Raw genomic sequence first — 17,725 nt, forward strand, 5'->3', positions numbered from 1 at the left:
ATAGTAGTGTTTTCTTTACAAGCTTGGGTGTCTTGTGTTTGGTGTATAGATATTAAACATTAAAATATCTTGGTGTTTATTTCCTTTCATGAGCATATAGTGTTCTTTCCTATCTTTTTTTTTTTTTTTTTGACTGGTTTTAGGTTGAAGTCTATTTTGTTTGATATTGAAATTGCTTCTTATGTCCAATTGTCTAGAATATCATTTTTAACCCTTTAACCTGAAGTAATGATTATCTTTGATGTTGAGGTGTGTTTCTTGGATGCAGCATAAGAATGGATCCTGTTTTAAGATCCATCCCGTTAGTCTCTTTTTATTGGGAAAATGAGATCATTGTTGTGAGATAATAGGGCACATTGTTTGTTGATTCCTGTTATTTTGTTGCTGCTCTTGCTGGTGCTTGGTGGTGGTGGTTTGGTGTGTGTAGGTTTCTTTCCTTTGATTTGCTGGTCTGATATTATTTCTTCCTTGTCTTTTTTGGTGTGATTAACATCTTAATTTGGACCTTTTCTTCTAGTGACTTCTTAGTGGTGGGCTTATAGATAGGTCTTTTAAAATATTTATTATATCATTTAATGTCTTAATTTATCCATTGAATGTGATTGAGATTTGCTAGCTGTATTAGTCTGGGTTCTCATCTGTGGTCTCTTAGAATTTGTAGAACACCAGTTCAGCCCCTTCTGTCTTTTGAACTCTCTTTTGAGAAATTTGGTGCTAGTTGTCTAATAGGTTGGTTACTTGATCTTTTTCTTCCTTGAGGCATTAATATTTTTTTTGTTCTATAAGTTTATTGTTATTATTATTATGTGCCTAGAGGACTTTTTTTGGTCCACCCTTTTTGGTGGTGCGCTGTGTGCTTCTTGTACCTTGGTAGGCATCTTATTTTTTGTTAGGGGAATTTTCTTTTATAATTTAGTTGAAAATATTTTCTGTGCCTTTGATCTTGATTTCTTCTCCTTTCCTTATTCCTATTATTTGGAGATTTGCTATTTTCATAGTCTTCAAGATTTTCTGGATTTTGGGGGGGGGGGGCAGGCTGGAAGTTTTTAGATTAACATCTTCTTTGTCAGAGATGCCCATTGTTTTCTATTTTATCTTCAATGCCATAGAGTCTGACTTCCATCTCCCATTTTTCTTCCAGGGAAGCTTGCCTCTTATGTTCCTCTTTGAGTTCCTAAATTTCCATTTTCAGAGTTCTCTCAGTTTGTGTTTCCTTTATTGAGTCTATTTCTATTTTTTTAAGATTTTGAACTGTTTTATTCTTATTAGTGTTTTACAGATTTCTTTAAGGGATTTATTCATTTACTCTTTAAGGTCCTCCATCATATTCATAAAGGTTATGTTAAGGTTTTGTGCTTCAGCTGTCTAACCATTCTCAGTACTTACTGTGTTAGGGCTGCTATACTCTAATGAGGAGATACTGTCTTGGTTGTTACTGATGTTTTCAACAGCAGTGTCAATGTGTTTGGATTTGGGAGACTGGAGTTCTAGCTGTTGACATTTGACCTTGGGTGGCTGATTTTTTCTTTGTTTGTGTTTTCCTTTTTTTGTTCTTTAGAGAGTATGGTAACTGCTACCTGAAAAAGAATCCTTCTGGAATCTGTCCAAGTATTATTATTATGTGTTATGCATAGAATGTGATTCTAGGTATTAGAATCTGACACTTAGGAATAAGATAGGATAGGGGAAGGAGCAAAGGTGTTCACATGAGTGAGGGAATCAGGGTGTTCTACCAGCATCTACTTAGCCTCCAGGTAATGGAGGTTGATAGTAAGGAAGTCCACAACAGGTAATTGGCTACAGATATGGGCAGAAGACTGTGGGACTGGATTTGGAGGAGAGGAGGGAGAATAAAGGCTGAAGCCCATTCTACCTGTTTAGCTATCTTACTTGCCTATGTTGCAGGGCCTTGTTGGAAAGTTCCCAGGGAGGACATGCTGAAGCTAGGAGCTTCCATAAAATATTGAGAAAGGTGAAGAAATGTTGGTGGGAAACTTCTGTGCCAGAATCTTTATAACAGATTTGTATAGTCCTTTCTAAGTCTTATTTATTTCAGGCTTCCTCCTCCAGGGTGCCATCTCAGCTGCAACCCAACCTCCACATACATGTTAAGAATCAGACTTGAATTGATTTCACGCACTAGCTAATGCTTTTCAGCTTCCTTTGCATTCTCCATTGGGACGTTCCTAGTTTCAACCTTTGATCCTTTTTATACACATTAAGTCTTTGGTTTTTAGATGCTACATCTGATAGCTACAAAACTAATAACTGAAGGTATAACCTCCCCCCTTAGTCTACCAGAATCAAGTATTAAATAATACCCTTGATATCTCCACTTGGATGCTTACTAGACATCTGAAATGGCCCAAATTGAGTGGGTAGTTTTCCTCCCTTATCCCATACCTTGTCTACTCCTGACCTTCTTCATCTCCTTTGATATCTTAACTCTTCTATTTCCTTGGAATATCATGCTTAATCTCTCTTTATCACAACACAGGCAACTAGGTAATACTTTGACTCCATCATATACTGCCACAGACTTTTCCTTAAAATACTGCAAAAGTCTCATTGTTTTGATTCCACTGTTCACATCCCTAGAGTTCATTATTTATGAAGCAACCATGAAGAAAATTCCTTTAAAGTGCAAGTCTGAAAATACACATACCTGATGGCATCTTCTCTCATCCAAAAAAAAAGTTGCAATATGACATGGAACCAACTTTATGGCATAGTCCCCTTTTCTCTTGTAGCTGTATCTCCTCACTGCCAATACTTGTCTGTTCTTGAAACCAGTGTGGCTTTTCTGTCTAGGCCACTGATCTGGAAAGGTCTTCCTCTATACATGCTCATGGCCTTTTTTCATTCCTTCTTTGAGTGTTTGTTTAATTGTTAACATTTTCTTTCCTCCCCATTTTAGGTCTTGCTATGTAGTCAATGGCCAGTCTGTAATTTAGTGCTGGGGATAGTTTTGCCACTACACCTGAGTAAACATTAGCTTTTTGTTGATCCTTTCCTGGGTCATTTTATCTTAAACTTCAAACCAGGTTCCTTGCTACAGTACATAATTTACTTCTTATTTTGACTGTTAGTTTTCATCTCCATGATGATGAGGGCTTCTTTTCTGTTTACTTTTGTTTTGGTTTTTTTTTTTTTGAGACCTAAAACATCTATTGAATCATAGTTGATGCTCAGGAAAGGTACATTGACTAGAAAAGTGAAGGAGTTTGGTTTTGTGGCAGATGCTTTTTACCCTGGCACTTGGAAGACAGAGGCAAGAGGAAAATGAGTTCTAAAACAGACAGGCTTTCTAATGAGATGCTTTCTCAAAACCAATCACTCAAACAAACAGTGAAACCAAAACCAAAAAGCAAAAGACTGCTGGAGAGTTGGCTCAGTGGTTAAAAGCACTGACTACTCTTTCAGACTTCCTGAGTTCAAATCCCAGCAAACACACGGTGGCTTACAATCATCTGTCATGAGACCAGATGCCCGTTTCTGGTGTGTGTGAAAAACAGCTATAGTGTAATTTCATATAACAAATAAATAAATTTTAAAAAAAGAAGAGAGAGAGAGAGAGAGAGAGAACAAACTGACCATGGTTTTGTTTGTTTGTTTGTTTGTTTTTTAGAGCAAAAGACTGAGCTTCCTGATCTTATTAACATAACCTATTAATCCATTAAATTGCTAAGGAAATTGAAGTGGCTTTCATAAAATAAAAATTTGAACATAATTTCATTTGGTGGTAACTTAATATCCTTCATTCTTTAAACTGATTACAAAGATGATACATGGAAAGGGGCTTGCAATGTACTATCTGTTATATGTGTTTTGTGTTTGTTCCCTTGTTTAGTACTTATAAATAACTATAAAGAAGGTATTACTATAATTTCTGTCCTATAATGCAAATGAGTCAAATGATGGAGCTGACTGAGGTAATGTGTACAAGTTTCACAGCTCCTCTGTTGTAGAGACAGGTCTTCAGATTCTATTGACTGCTTTGATAATGTGCTAGGTAAGTGCTCTACAACAACTTGGTGCCATTTTGTATTCAAAATATTTGTTGACGATGCTTAAAACTGCTTTACAACAGGCATGAAGTGAATACAGTCAACCTTTGATTCACATTCTGGATCATTCTCATCGTGTAAGATTTAACTGTGACAATTGCTAAGTATCTCCTTTTTTTTTTTGTAGTTTTGCTTGTTATAGCCTAGTAAAATGCATGCCCTATATGTTACAGGCCTATTAGGGAATTCTAGGTTGTCCATTTTTCATTCCTTCTCTAGAAGTGATGGCTTGACCTCAAAGAAGCTTTCAAGGAGACCTAGATGGTAACCAATAATTTTATATATCCATTGTTCAGTTTCAAAAAGATATCAGTTTAGTCATTAATGAGAGCCAAGAAATTGCTTTACTGTTCATAAATACTGGCAAAAGACCATTTACAAATTTTGAGGATATTACTTTTCAATTAAATTTAAAGATGATAATGAATGAAGAAAAATATGTACCAGTACATAATTAGAAGATGTTGTACAAACAGAAAGGTGAGGAAACACAGAGAAACTGTATTACAGCTTCAGTGCCCATAAACCTGCAGAACTCATAGGAGCAGGCCAATGTGAAATGACCATTTTGTCTGAAACTAGTTTGCTTGGGTTATTTTAAATCATTTGACTTCTCCTATAGAACTCTGTTATCTACAAGAGACCAATCTTTTATTGAGTTCAAGTTCTGATGGAGGTCATCAGTGATAACAAGAAGACTCATAAATAATATTCCCCTACATTGTGGCTTCAAATGAGAATTTCAAAAGCCCATTAATAATAGTTATTCGTTACTATTCTCTATAGTTAGACAGAAGCAAGGTTAGTCTGCCCTAAGGAGGACAGAGAAAGAAAGTTCACACACTGGATTTCTGATAACCTCAAGAAAATTAACTCAACAGCTATGATTAAAGGACTAAAAACAATAAATAATTCATTGGAAAAACTGTAGATTTTTTTTTTGGTTTTATTCATGAACCATTTATTTTGCAACTCAAAGTCATTTGTGTGAGGGGCTTGTGGCAGGTGCTAGAGTAGATGTGAGATTTTTTTCTCAATCACTGTTTTGTGACAAACGTTCTCTCCATGAATGTGGATATCAGTTGTTCATCCAGGCTATGTTGTTAGCTGTCTCCATGTCTCTGCTTTCCAGGGCTGGACTTATAAGTGCCTGGATTTTTATTATTTTAATATGGGTGTTGAGAGTAGAGCCCAAATCCTCATACATGTGAAGCAACACTTAAGTCAAAAAAACACCTCCCCAGATCCTCAAAGAAATATTTGTGAGGTTGTCATTATATACAGTATATATACATCTATGACATAAGATATTATTGGCTTCTTTTGGCTCAGGTACATACATGCTTTTAGGTAGTTATTTTTCTCGTGGACCTGGCTTTATTGTCTCTGTTTTTAAAAATGTTGTGGTTGTGATGATGTTTGCATTGTCTAAGATGGCAGAACATTTTCTTCAGCTCTCCATGAATCTCCTAAAATATCCCTCATGACAAACATCCTTTTCACACATGCACCTCAAAATTTAGCCACTCACATAGAGGTTAGTTTCTTACAATTTCCACTCATAGGTTTTTGTCATAACCCACATATTAGTGTCAACTTTTGTCTTATTCTGCTTTAATTGCTAAAAAAAAAAGTAGAGTAGGTATCTCAAATAATAAAATTTACTTGATCACATATTTGAAGATGCAAACTCTGATAGCAAGGTGCCAGGATGACTGGGTCCTGGTGACAGCTCTGTCTCTCTGGATTCTGAAGGCTCTTGTCTTACTTGTATTTATGTGGCCTTTGCTTGGTTTGTGTTTGTGTCTGAATGTGTTTGTGTATGTGTGTGTATCTAAATTCCATGTGGATATAATGTAGAGAATATATGTCTATGTATATATATGTATATATACACATATAATATACAGATGTAATGCAAATCTATATACCATATATATATATGTATATATATAATATGTATGTATTTGTTATTTATTATCTATCCATCAATCACTAGACATCTTTTCCTCTTCTCTAATCTCATCCTGAGACTTCTATTTTCATGATCACATTCTAACCTAATCACTCTCTTACAGAGACCCTTAGGCTTCTAATGCCATCACACTGGTACTTTCAGTTCAATATATGAGGTTGGGGCAGAGGGAGGCAAAATATTCAATCTGTAACAAGGACCCTGCAATTTGATTTGAGACTTAGAGCTCTGAAGTCATCCACACTGTCTTCATGGTCTAAGATTTCACAGAAAACTCAGTTAGGCTGCTCTAATTCCTTCTCTACCATACAGTAAGACAGACTTAATTCTCTGACTCAGGAAAGAGTTCATTTTGGTCAGAGGAAAAAACAGGGGGCAAGATCCTGGATCTAGACCAGGACTTGTTTCTGAAAGATGAGTTTTCTAGAAGGTAGAAGGAACTCTCCTTGGGTAGAATCAACTTGACACAATCTATAGACATTTGGGAAGAGGAATCCTTAACTAAGAAGATGCCCAAGTAGGTTGTCTTGTGGAAAAGTCTATGGGGGCATTTTTTATTAATGGCTGTTATATGAAGGCCCAGCCCACATGGACACAGTAACCCTTGCTATAAGAGCACAAGCCATAAGGATCAAGACAATAAACAATATTCCTCCATGACGTTTGCTCTAGTTCTTGTTTCCAGGTTACTGTCTTGAGCTCCTGTCCTGATTTCCCTCAGTGATTGGGCTGTAACATAAGATTGCAAGGTAAAATAAACCTCTTTCTCCCCAACTTGCCTTTTTGAACATGATGCTTTGTCACAGTAACTGAAACCCAAAACACAGATTCCAGATTGAGGGAAACATTTCAGAAGAGAAAATCTTGTGCCTCTTTTGGCTTATCTAGTAGTATTGGAGAGCATGGAAGGGCAGGTGAGGCATGCTGATTGCTATGGTTTGAATATGCTTGGCCCAGGGAGTGGCATTATTTGGAAAGGTGGCCTTGTTGGAGTAGGTGTGTCACTATGGAGGTGGGCTTTAAAACCCTCATCCAAGTTGCCTGGAAGCCAGTCTTCTCCTAGTGGTCTTCATATGAAGATGTAGAACTCTCAGCTCCTCCTGCACCATGCAGGTCTGGATGCTGCCATGTTCCTGCCTTGATGATACTGGACCAAACCTCTAAATCAGTCCCAATTAAATGTTGTCCATTATAAGAGTTGCCTTGCTCATAGTGTCTGCTCATACAGTAAAACCCTAATTAGACACTGACCTTGGCTAGCACATGAGAATGAGGGATAATTTCTCAGTGACTCAGAGGCCGTGAGTTCTAGATATAGAAAATTTTTAGATAAATGAGGATCGTGGAAGACCTGAGATAAATTGCTCCTTGGAAAAGAAAAAAGTTTCTCCCCATAGTCTTCTCTAGGGAAGAACAATCAGTTATATATCAAATGGTAAGCCCTGAAATATACACACAAGTATCATGATCCAGACTCAGCAGGTTGCCCTTATTCGTGGAGGAATAAGATCCAGGAATGGAATGGGAGGGAGTCCTGACAATCTTGGCTCATCCATGAATTCAACACTGGTACTGATGCCGGGTCCTCCTCCTCATCTCCTTTTGTGAGGGAGGGGTCTTTTCCTTTGAAATACTATGATGGGAGAAACTTTCTTTTTTTCAATTATCTATTTGTTGATATTACAGTATAATTACATCATCTCTTCTTTTTCCTTTTTCTGTCCAACAGGAAGCATGTCTGTTCATATGCCTGTGGAAGAGACCCAAGGTTGATGTCTTCCTCAATTATTTTCTACCTTGTGTATCCAGGCAGGGTCTCTCACTGTGCTAGGAGCTCTCCAGTTCCAATCATTCTAGCTAGCCAGCTTGTCCTGCTGTGCTTCCTGAGTGTTAAGCTTAGAAGCAACTGCCATACCTGCCTAGCTTTTCTGTGGATCTGTCTATCTGAACTCAAGTTCTAATGTTTACAGTTTATCTACTGAGCCATCTTTCTAAACCCCACAATATTATTCTACAAGAAAACACTTTTTGTAACATTTAAAATATAAAAACCATTTTTTTTACCTGTGGGTCACACAAATAATAGAGTAGGTGGGCTGGTCTTGACCAGCTGAGCCACAGCTTGCTGACTTCTGCAGTAGAGAGAAGCTGGCAAGGGAAGGCGACTGGCTTTCTTCCTAGCAGGATGAATGAATGCCAGTCTCATTATCACCTGGTCCTGCTCCCCCTTGAGAGCAGGTTCTTCTGATTGAATCCCTGCAAAGTACATCCCTCCTCCAAAGACAGATATTCATTTTCCTCTGAGAAAATACAGCCAGTCTGGTGATGGGGAAAGGGCAACTTTTTTGAGCTTAGATTTGTGCTTTGTCCTTTATGACAACAGATTGCCCTCTTATGATGCCAAGCAGCATTTGGCTCCTTCTCTGCAGACCTGCAACTTGGCTGAATCCCGAGAACCACCACATTGGCTGTCAATGAATGTTCTCTTCTGTGCCAAAGGGAAGGCTGCCAACTGTGATTAAATCCTGTTGATTTCTGGCCTCCTGTGGAATGGAACAATAAAGGGTTATTTTTGCCAGTTTCTTGCAAAGCATACATAAAACCATTTTTCTTTTTAAATAAAAATAGCATTAAATTTTCTGCATTTTCTTTCTTTAACCATTGGAGAAAAGAGGCCATGTGATTTAGTTCTTCATAAACTTTAAAGAAATTTGCTCTGATGCTCAACTTTTGGCTTTAAAGTAGTAACCAATTTTTTAATATTGCAAAATACACTATATAGATGATATTCTGTGCAGAGTCATAGTTCTATATTTCTTAGGATGAGTTCCAAGAAAAAGAATTGCTAGAATCAGCACATATTGAGAGATTTTTTGATAAGTATTACAAAAATACACTCTAGAGCTACCGCAGTCAATTGATATTTCCATCCTTGATACATGAGCACATCAGTTCTCTTCACTCTTCACATTAAACTTTAATTTGTTGGTAAAGCACAAAGTTTTATATAAAACTTTCTTTTTATATATACCTTTTCAAACATGGTGAATATTTAATGGGTCAGGCAACTTTTCTTCTTGGCTGTGTATTCTAAGTTCCTAGAAGAAGTCTGCAATGTAAGAAGTATTGAAAAATACAATTTTGATGATAGGATATGGAGAAATGGATAATGTTGTCAGTATCTACCCAGGCATATCTATATCTTCATAGGATATGGAGAAATAGATAATGCTGTCAGTATGTACACATGCATTTTATTTATTTAGACCCACTTTCAACACAGGCTACTTTGTGACAAAATGTGCCCTGATTGACTTCATGAGAACTGCTTTCTCAAAGTGACACTTGCTCCTGGAATTTCTCAAAATATGTCTGAAAACACAGAAGACAGGATGGACCTGCTGTGAGACTCTGCCTTAAACAACTAAACCAAACCAAACCAACCAAACCAAACCAACCAAACCAATCCAAACCAAACCAAACCTAAGAATGTAGGTAGGAAGATGAAGTGACTTTAGTAGGTGTTTATTGACATCTTCATTTTGAGTTGTCAAGGATCTTCACTGTTGTCATGACCTTTGAATTATTTTCTTTGCCTGTGTCTTCAAAAGCAACTGGGACATGGAAGTGTGATTTGGGATGTGTATATTCAAAAGCTAAGAAAAAAATTCTCTTTCTTTTCTGGATATTTATACAGATTGCATAACAACAAAAATATAAAGCCTTGGACAAGCTGTAAATGGAAAAGAAATCATGCTGTCAGTGCATAACAATTTAGATCTTGCTATGACAATGGGTGCAGCTGGGATTTTCAATGAACAGTCATTGGCAAGGGCAAAGTCCTCTCCTTAGATGGATATTCACTGCCTCTTGATTATCTCAGTTGACTTATAGACCCTGCAGTGCTGAGTGAAATGATTGTCTATTTATACAGGGAAAGTAATTTCAAATTCCAAGGTCATTTGTGGCTCATAGAGAAGAGAGGTGTTTTTCACTCAGATGAGGGCCAGGGGAGAGAGTAACAAATCCCCTGTGCTGAACATTTCTGGAGATCATTCTCCTTTATTCCCAGTTTTGTAGATTTAAAATATTAGCATGCTGTGGGGGAGTGTCTCTGTTTTGTCCATCAGTAAACTTAGACAATGCTTGGTTTAGATAAACTCAGTAACTATATGTCAAATGAGGAGGAGATCTGTATTTACATGTTTTTAACTTGCCAATTAATAAATATATTTAGGCACTTTTGACACTTCAAAAGTTTTTTTGAAAGACCATGAAGTTAACTGGGGAGAGGGAACACAACATGTATGAGAGCTTACTCTGACGGTTATCAGCCCCAAATTACTATCCTTAGAGCTAGAACAATGAAACACAGGCTCCCAACCTTCCTGGAATAAACCACTTACATAGAAGTAAAAATTCAGTGATTCTAAGTGAGCAGAATTCTCTTTTAATTTTTTTTGTCCCTTACTCCTTGTTTTAAGCTTCTTTGTTTGATATAGTGTGTTGTTCAGAATGTCTTTTAATAGATGAAACTCTTTTGCTAGCTCTACCTAACTACAGGACAAAGTCCAAGATCTGCAGATGCCAGTGATGGCCAATAAGGCTTCAAGAGGCTCTTTTTTCTTTTGTTTTTTTGTTTGCTTGTTTTGTTTTATTTCTTTTCTTTTTCTTTTCTTTCTTTTTTTTTCTTTCTTTTTTTTTTTTGGCATGCACAGAGCCTTCTTTTATGTTTTTCTTTCTTTAATTTTTAAATAGTTTTTTACTGGTTATTTCATTTATTTACATTTCAAATGTTATCTCCCTTCCCTGTTTCCCTTCTACAAACCCCATATCCCATTCCCCCTTCCCATCTGCTTCTATCAGGGTGCTCCACCAACCAACCACCCACTCCCTCCTAAGTGCCTTAGCATTCCCCTACACTGAGTCATCAAGCTTTCACAGGACCAAGGGCTTCCCCTCCCATTGATGCCAGATAAGGCAATCCTCTGCTACATATGAAGCTGGAGCCATGGTCCCTCCATGTGTATTCTTTGATCCCTGGTAGCTCTAGGCAGAGGGCAGAGGGGAATGTCTGGTTGGTTGATATTATTGTTCTTCCTGTGGGGCTGTGAACCCCTTTAGCTCCTTCAGCCTTCCCCTAACTCCTCCATTGGGATCACTGTGTTCAGTCCAATGTTTGGCTGCAAGCATCCTCATCTGTATGGGTTTTCCCCTTCTTAAATAAAGGTGGACTGTGTTGACCATGGAGTGTGTGAGATTAACTATATTTTATATACCCTGAAGAGATGGCCATCTTCAACTTTCTCTTTTTCTGAGGACCTGCTTTTGAAATCAGAGCTTTCCAAATGAAACCCTTGTTGTTCAGCAGCAGACACGGTGGGGAACAACCCAGAGGTAAAGAGTGGAAAGACCAAGGTGAGGCTAAGCCCTGTTTTGTCATCTTCCCTATGATAGAGTAGGGTAAACAGCAAAGCCCAGCCTATGCTGTAACTCAAACTCCTTAAGGGTTGCTCTTGGGCCATGACGTGTGGGTACAGCAAGAGCTGCTTGGAACAATAATTCAATAAATTTCTTATATTTTAACACTAATCTTATTCTTTTGCTCTATTTAGAAAATAATAGTACCATTATTTGTTTTTTCAACTTGTTTATGAAGGTCAGAAGATGGTTGCCAGGCATCATCTTTGTGGTGGAAATTGAATCTAGATATTCTGAAAGAGCAGCAAATGCTCATAACTTCTAAACCACCTCAATAGCTCAACATTTTATGACCTTTGACCAGTTTCTTGTTTTAATTAATTCCTTCCTTTCTTCCTTCCTTCCTCCCTCCCTCCCTCCCTCCCTCCCTTTCTCCCTTCCTATTTTCCTTCCCTCCATTCTTTTTTCAGACAGGGTCTCATACTCTGTACCCCAGGCTAGCCTGAAACTCACTGAGTAGCCTAGGCTGGGCATATGGTATTTCCCTCTGTTCAGCTTCCCGAGTGCTTAGATTTTAGATACAAGCAGTGACAAACAGATTCTTGAAGCATTTTGCCTGTTTTTCTATAGAAGTTTCTGAAGTTCAGATATTAGCCTTAAGTCATTTATCCATTTTAAACTGATTTTTATGCAGTGTGATATTGATCTGTTTTCACTCATGTGGAAATACAATTTATACAGGACATTTTGAAGAGGCCACCTGGTCTCCAGTTATATTCCTGACAGTGTCTCAAACAAGATGTCTGGGACTGCATTGTTATAAACTTCTGTCTTCTACTGCATTGGTACATGAGTAGGTTCTGTGTCAGTACTGTGCTATTATCTCTATGCCTCTGTGATCAGTATAGGGTCAGGTACCATGTTTCCAGCATTACCTTTTGCCTAGGATTATTTTGGGTACTCTGTGTCTTTCTTTTTTCTATATGAATTGTAGGAATGCCTTTTCTTGTTTTATGGAAAAAGTCATTGAAATTTTAATTGAGATTGCCAGGAGTTTGTATATCATTGTCAGTAATATATCCATTTCCACAGTATTAATTTTTGTGAATCATGAGCACAAGAGGCCTTTCCATCTTGTACTAACATTTTTTTCCTTCCTATTTAAATCACTGTTGTTTATTTCATTTGCCCTGTAGCACTGACTGACACACTAGTCTCATTCCTGAATTTGCAGGATGCACTTTTAGCTTCTCAGTATAAGCTTGGAGACAGAGCTGTGGTATATAGCCTATTTAAAAGGTATGCTGCTGTTACTTGTTCATTTATTTGCTGTGGGGCATGCTGGTGGATGTTCCATGTGTAGGTCAGAAGGTAATCTGTAGGAGTTAGTTCTCTCTTTTTCCCTTGTGGATCCTAGGGATTGAAGTCAGGTTATCAGGATTGGCAGTAAATACCTTTGCCCTCAGAGCCATCTTACTATCGCAGTCCTTTTGTTTCCATTATTTTGTTTTGTCAGGATTTTATTGTAAAGGCATGTTAAAATTTGTCCTTTCTTGTGTCTATTGTGACTACCATGTGACCTCTGTCTTTGAGTCTAATCATGTGCTCCATTACACAGTTTATTTGGGTATGTAGATCCATCCTTGCACGCCTGGGATGGAAACAACTTGGTCATGATATTTGATCTCATTGTGTAAGTATTTTATTTAGAAGTGTTACATCTATGTTGATCAGAGACATTAACAGTTGGTAATTTCCTTTTTCCTTTTTTCAGCCAAGTCTTTATCTGGTTTTAGTATCAAGTTAATACTGCCTACACAGAATGAATCTCAGAGTGTTCTTTCTAATTTTCTTTTATGAAGCAGTTTGAGGTGGTGTTAGTATGTCTCCAAGAGTTTCATGGAATTCAGCAGTGAATCTATTTGGCCCATGAGATTTTCTTTATTAGGAGCACATTGAATTTTTTACCTTCATTCTAAAAATTTCATGTATTACGGATGCTTCACCTGTATATAAGACTATATGCATGCAATGCCTGTGGACATTAGATGAGAACCATCAGGTTCCCTGGGACTGGAGGTACAGACAGTTGTGAGCCACTGTACTGCCATTGAGAATTGAGCCCAGTCTTCTGGAAGAGCATCTAGTGCTCTTAACTGCTGAGCCACCTGTCCAAACTTGGGAGACTTTTTTTTTTTTTTTTTTTTTTTTACCGCTGTTCAATTGCACTGTTTATTGTGGACTTGTCTAAGTACTTTATATTTTTAAATGTAATTTTGGTAAGTCATATATTCTGTAAATGTCTATCCAGTCCATTTGATTTCCTGTGCATGGTGGCTAAAATTTTTAAATCAATTTTTAGTTCTTTAACTTACCTATTGGTAAGGGTTGTGTGTTGAAGTTACCTACTATTATTATGTCTGAGAATTTATCAAATACTTCCATATTTTCAGATTTGTTTTTGGAATATCAGCTTTCATAGTATTCCATGATGATTCTCCAGACTTCCCTGTAGTCAGGTGAAATGTTTCTTTTTAAGCTCTAATGTTATTAATTTGGGTTTTCTTTCTCTTTTGGGTTAGCTATGCAGTTTTCAATATTGTTTACTTTTTTCAAGGAACTAGTTCCTTGCTTCATTGAATAGATGTGCTGTTCTAGGTCCCATCTCACTATTTCCTGACTTAATCTGTCTTATATATGTCTGTCTTCTCTTTGGGAGTTTCACTTATTCTTGTTTTTCCAAACTTGTGAGGTGGATCATAGGTTATTTGTGATTTAGATGTTAAAACCTACATGTTGCCTGTCTAGTGTGTCATTTTGTGCTGTTACTAATGGTATAAGGAAACTTTCTCATGCTCCAATTGATGGCAGATTCTGTTATGTTCTGTGCTTTGGTGTTCTTGGGAATCAATCAAAATAGATGTCAGATAGAACTGCCTTGTATAGTTAGCCACAATAAGCTTGGGCTGGGACCAACTGCCAGGCAGCACTTATGTACCTACATATAAGCTATTATCATGTTTCCTTTTATAAGCTGTCCCTGAGATGTACAACAGCATAAGAGAGAGACCTGCCCCAATATAAGAAACACTTTCGAATAAGACTTCCATTTTGAGTATGGGCTTCAGCTATTCATAGATTTTAAGTTCCCAATATCTCCTGGGGAATTGACATCCTACTTGGCAGAAAGAGACCTGTGTGTAGGTAATTAATATCCTGATTGGCAAGTTAAGATATGAACATTAGGCACGGAAAATTCCCTGCCACAGTTGAATATCTCAACCAATGGAAGCAGAATAAATGTACAACAAAGACATGCTCCTAAGTCCCCTATCCATAAATTCTGATTGGTTGAATAACTCGGCACTGATGCTCATAGATTTCAGACTTAAAAAATCCTATAGGATCTTGACTCAATGTCACAGCCAGGTCTCGAGTCTGGTCTGTGGCTATGATCTATAGCTCTAATTGATCACCCCTAGGGCAAATGCTCAGTAAACTACCTCTGTCTGACTGAGATCAGTGATCATGTGGTTTGTGAGGTGACTCCTGACCACAACAACAGCTGTAAACTTTCCTCTTTCATCTGCTTCTGCTGCACTCCAAAGTGCTGACAGGTTGTGATTTACTTCATTTGACTATGCTGATTTTGTGAGAATTTAATGTACTGTATGAACATCATTTCCTTCTATCATCTCCCCAATTCCTTTTTTTTTTGTTCTTCCCATTTCTTCTCAAATTCATTGCTTTTTATTTTTAGTTATTAATGTCACACACATACATATGAATTTAAAATACGATCCACTGAGTTCATTTATCGTTGTATATGTGCATTGAGTTTGTATTGCATGAGTATCAGATGTTTGCCAGAACTAACTTCATTTTAGTGGCTTGCTCTCTTTTTGTACCAGGAGGTGCTGCTAGCCACAGCTGGCTTCAGAGTATGGAGGCTGTGCAGGTTCCCTTAAGACTCTCCAGTCTCTACTCACTGACTAATGCCTTAGCTGAGGTGAGGAGAAGTGAGCATAGCATAGAGATCTGTGAAACAGACCTGTATCCACTTTTCAAGCCTGGTTGAGTATTAATCACTCAGATGCAAGGATGAAGCTGTGGCTGTCATTCAGTATTCAGATGATTCGAAATTCTCAGAATTCTTAGTAGGGAACTTCAGAGCAGCTAGCTGTCTCTAGAGTTTAATCTATCTCAGAACTCTCAAATCCTAGTGTTAGTATCAGTTGATGAGATCTGCCCCCAGAGGGCAGAGCTGTCCTCTGTACTTCTTCCTGTCTCCTGCCACATGTAGTTTTCTGCTTCCCACTCTCAAGCCTTCCCAGTCTCCATGACTGCCTTTTGATAGCCTCTTATCCCAGAGATTGTAGCATGCCAGATTTAGGCTTGCTGACTTAAAGTTTTTCTGTTTTCAGATCACTAAGGTAACTCAGTTTTAAATAACAAATTCACTTTCAAGATGTTGCATGGCCAGAGCTTGGAAAAATTTTGTTTTAAAATGGAATTTATTTTCCACATATCATCTTTCCTGACATAGAAGTCAGATCTCAGTGTTGTAAGAATACCTTCCCCTGGGAGACACATAAGTTCCCAGGGCCAACCAAACTTATTTTTGTTTTTGTTTTTTTTTTTGTTGTTGTTGTTGTTTTGTTTTTTTTTTGAGACAGGGTTTCTCTGTTTAGCCTTGGTTGTCCTGGAACTCACTCTGTAGACCAGGCTGGCCTCAAATGCAGAAATTCACCTACCCCTGCCTCCCAAGTGCTGGGATTAAAGGTGTGTGCCTTCACTGTCCGGCTAAACTATTAATCCATGGAGGTCACCCAGGTAAACCAATGAGTTTCACTGGGTCCATATACAGGGCCATTGGTGGGGGGTTATGGGCAGGAGTATGGGTGACCCTAGAGCAGCTACTCTGGAAGGTCTACACTTAGCATGGATAGTGGTCACATGGCCACACAGGTCTCATCCCCTAAAGTTAATCTTCTCTAGCCAGCATTTCCAGGAGACCCTCAAGGTCACTCACTTAAGGCACTCAAGGCAGAATTGCATATGAATGGGTGGGAGCAGTTTCTGGGAGCTTCCTTGAGGATTAACAGACTTCCTGTCCCCCATTCAATGAGAAAAAGTTTACTGTTAACAATCCTGATCATAATAGAGACTCAACATAGCTGATGTGATAAAGATGGTGCTTGCCTTTCTAAGAGGACAGAGTTCTTTCTTTTTTGAGGGGGTGGGGTGGGCTGGGGGTGGGGGAGGAAAGAGTTTATTTGGTTTGCACTTCTAGGTCACAGTTCACCACTGAATTAAGACAGGGTAGAAAGTAAATAAGAAGGCGTGGAGGAACACTGCTGAGGAGAGAATTCTACAACATGCAGCAAGACCTATACTGCACTGGGACCTTTCAAGGACCATGGGCTTCTTCTGTGGATAGTACTGCAAGTCTTTTCACACTAGGGCTTCTGTCACCTTCAGATATGGCTCATTTCCTGTCTCTGTTTGCCAGCCAAGTGGCTAGGTACTCAGCTCAGCAGACAAAAGAGAAGTAGCCACTCAGTTTGTTCTATCCCTGCTGCAAGTTCCTGGAGTTCTTTTCTAGATGGACACTGATATTACTGATATGACATTATCTGGTGAGGCAGCATCCACATGTAGCCATTACCCACCTGATCGTTAACTGCTCACCTGTTATACTTATATATGTCTACTTCAGGGACATGTCTGTTTTAGGTCTTTGGATGATCTTAAAACTGTGCTTGCTGTTTACAGTCTGTTGAGATTTAAGCATCTGTGTATTTAAGTATTGGCTCCTTTTTTGACATGTTTTACAACAATATTATCCCATTTTAATCCACTGTACATATTTATTCCCTCCCAGACATGAAATAGTTATACTTAAACCATCCAAACCCTCAACCCTTTCTCCATCTCATCCTCTGATATTTCCAGTCCAGTTTAGGGCAGATCTGCTGTTTAATTTTGGGACAGAAGAGTTGCTCACACTTGAGGTATGAAGAGGCTGAGGAAGACTACGTCATGTCTTCCATGAGACAATATGTTCCAGACATTTGCGAAATCCTGTTTCCTCTACTCAGAAGGTGCACATATCTCAGCACTCTGACTTCTATCCTTGGGCCATATGACCACATGCATCTCAGATACTAACACACAGCAAATAACATAACATTGTGTTAAATAACAGGTCATGGGTGGAGAAAAGATTCATAATTCAAACTCGTATTTGGGGCTGGAGCTG

The 17,725-nt window shown here is 38.2% G+C and overlaps 1 long non-coding RNA gene across 1 annotated transcript in view; it reads right to left on the bottom strand.

Annotated features, from left to right (window-relative positions):
• Nucleotides 1–4,392: 4,392 nt before the first annotated feature.
• Gm46102 overlaps nt 4,393–17,725 on the bottom strand; it is a 40,448-nt gene continuing 27,115 nt past the window's right edge. The window contains exon 3 of the long non-coding RNA XR_001779091.1: nt 4,393–8,585. This is a non-coding gene — a long non-coding RNA (predicted gene, 46102). The remainder of the gene's footprint in view (nt 8,586–17,725) is intronic.

Source organism: Mus musculus, chromosome 9 (genome assembly GCF_000001635.26).
Source record: "Mus musculus strain C57BL/6J chromosome 9, GRCm38.p6 C57BL/6J".
Lineage (NCBI taxonomy): Eukaryota > Metazoa > Chordata > Mammalia > Rodentia > Muridae > Mus > Mus musculus.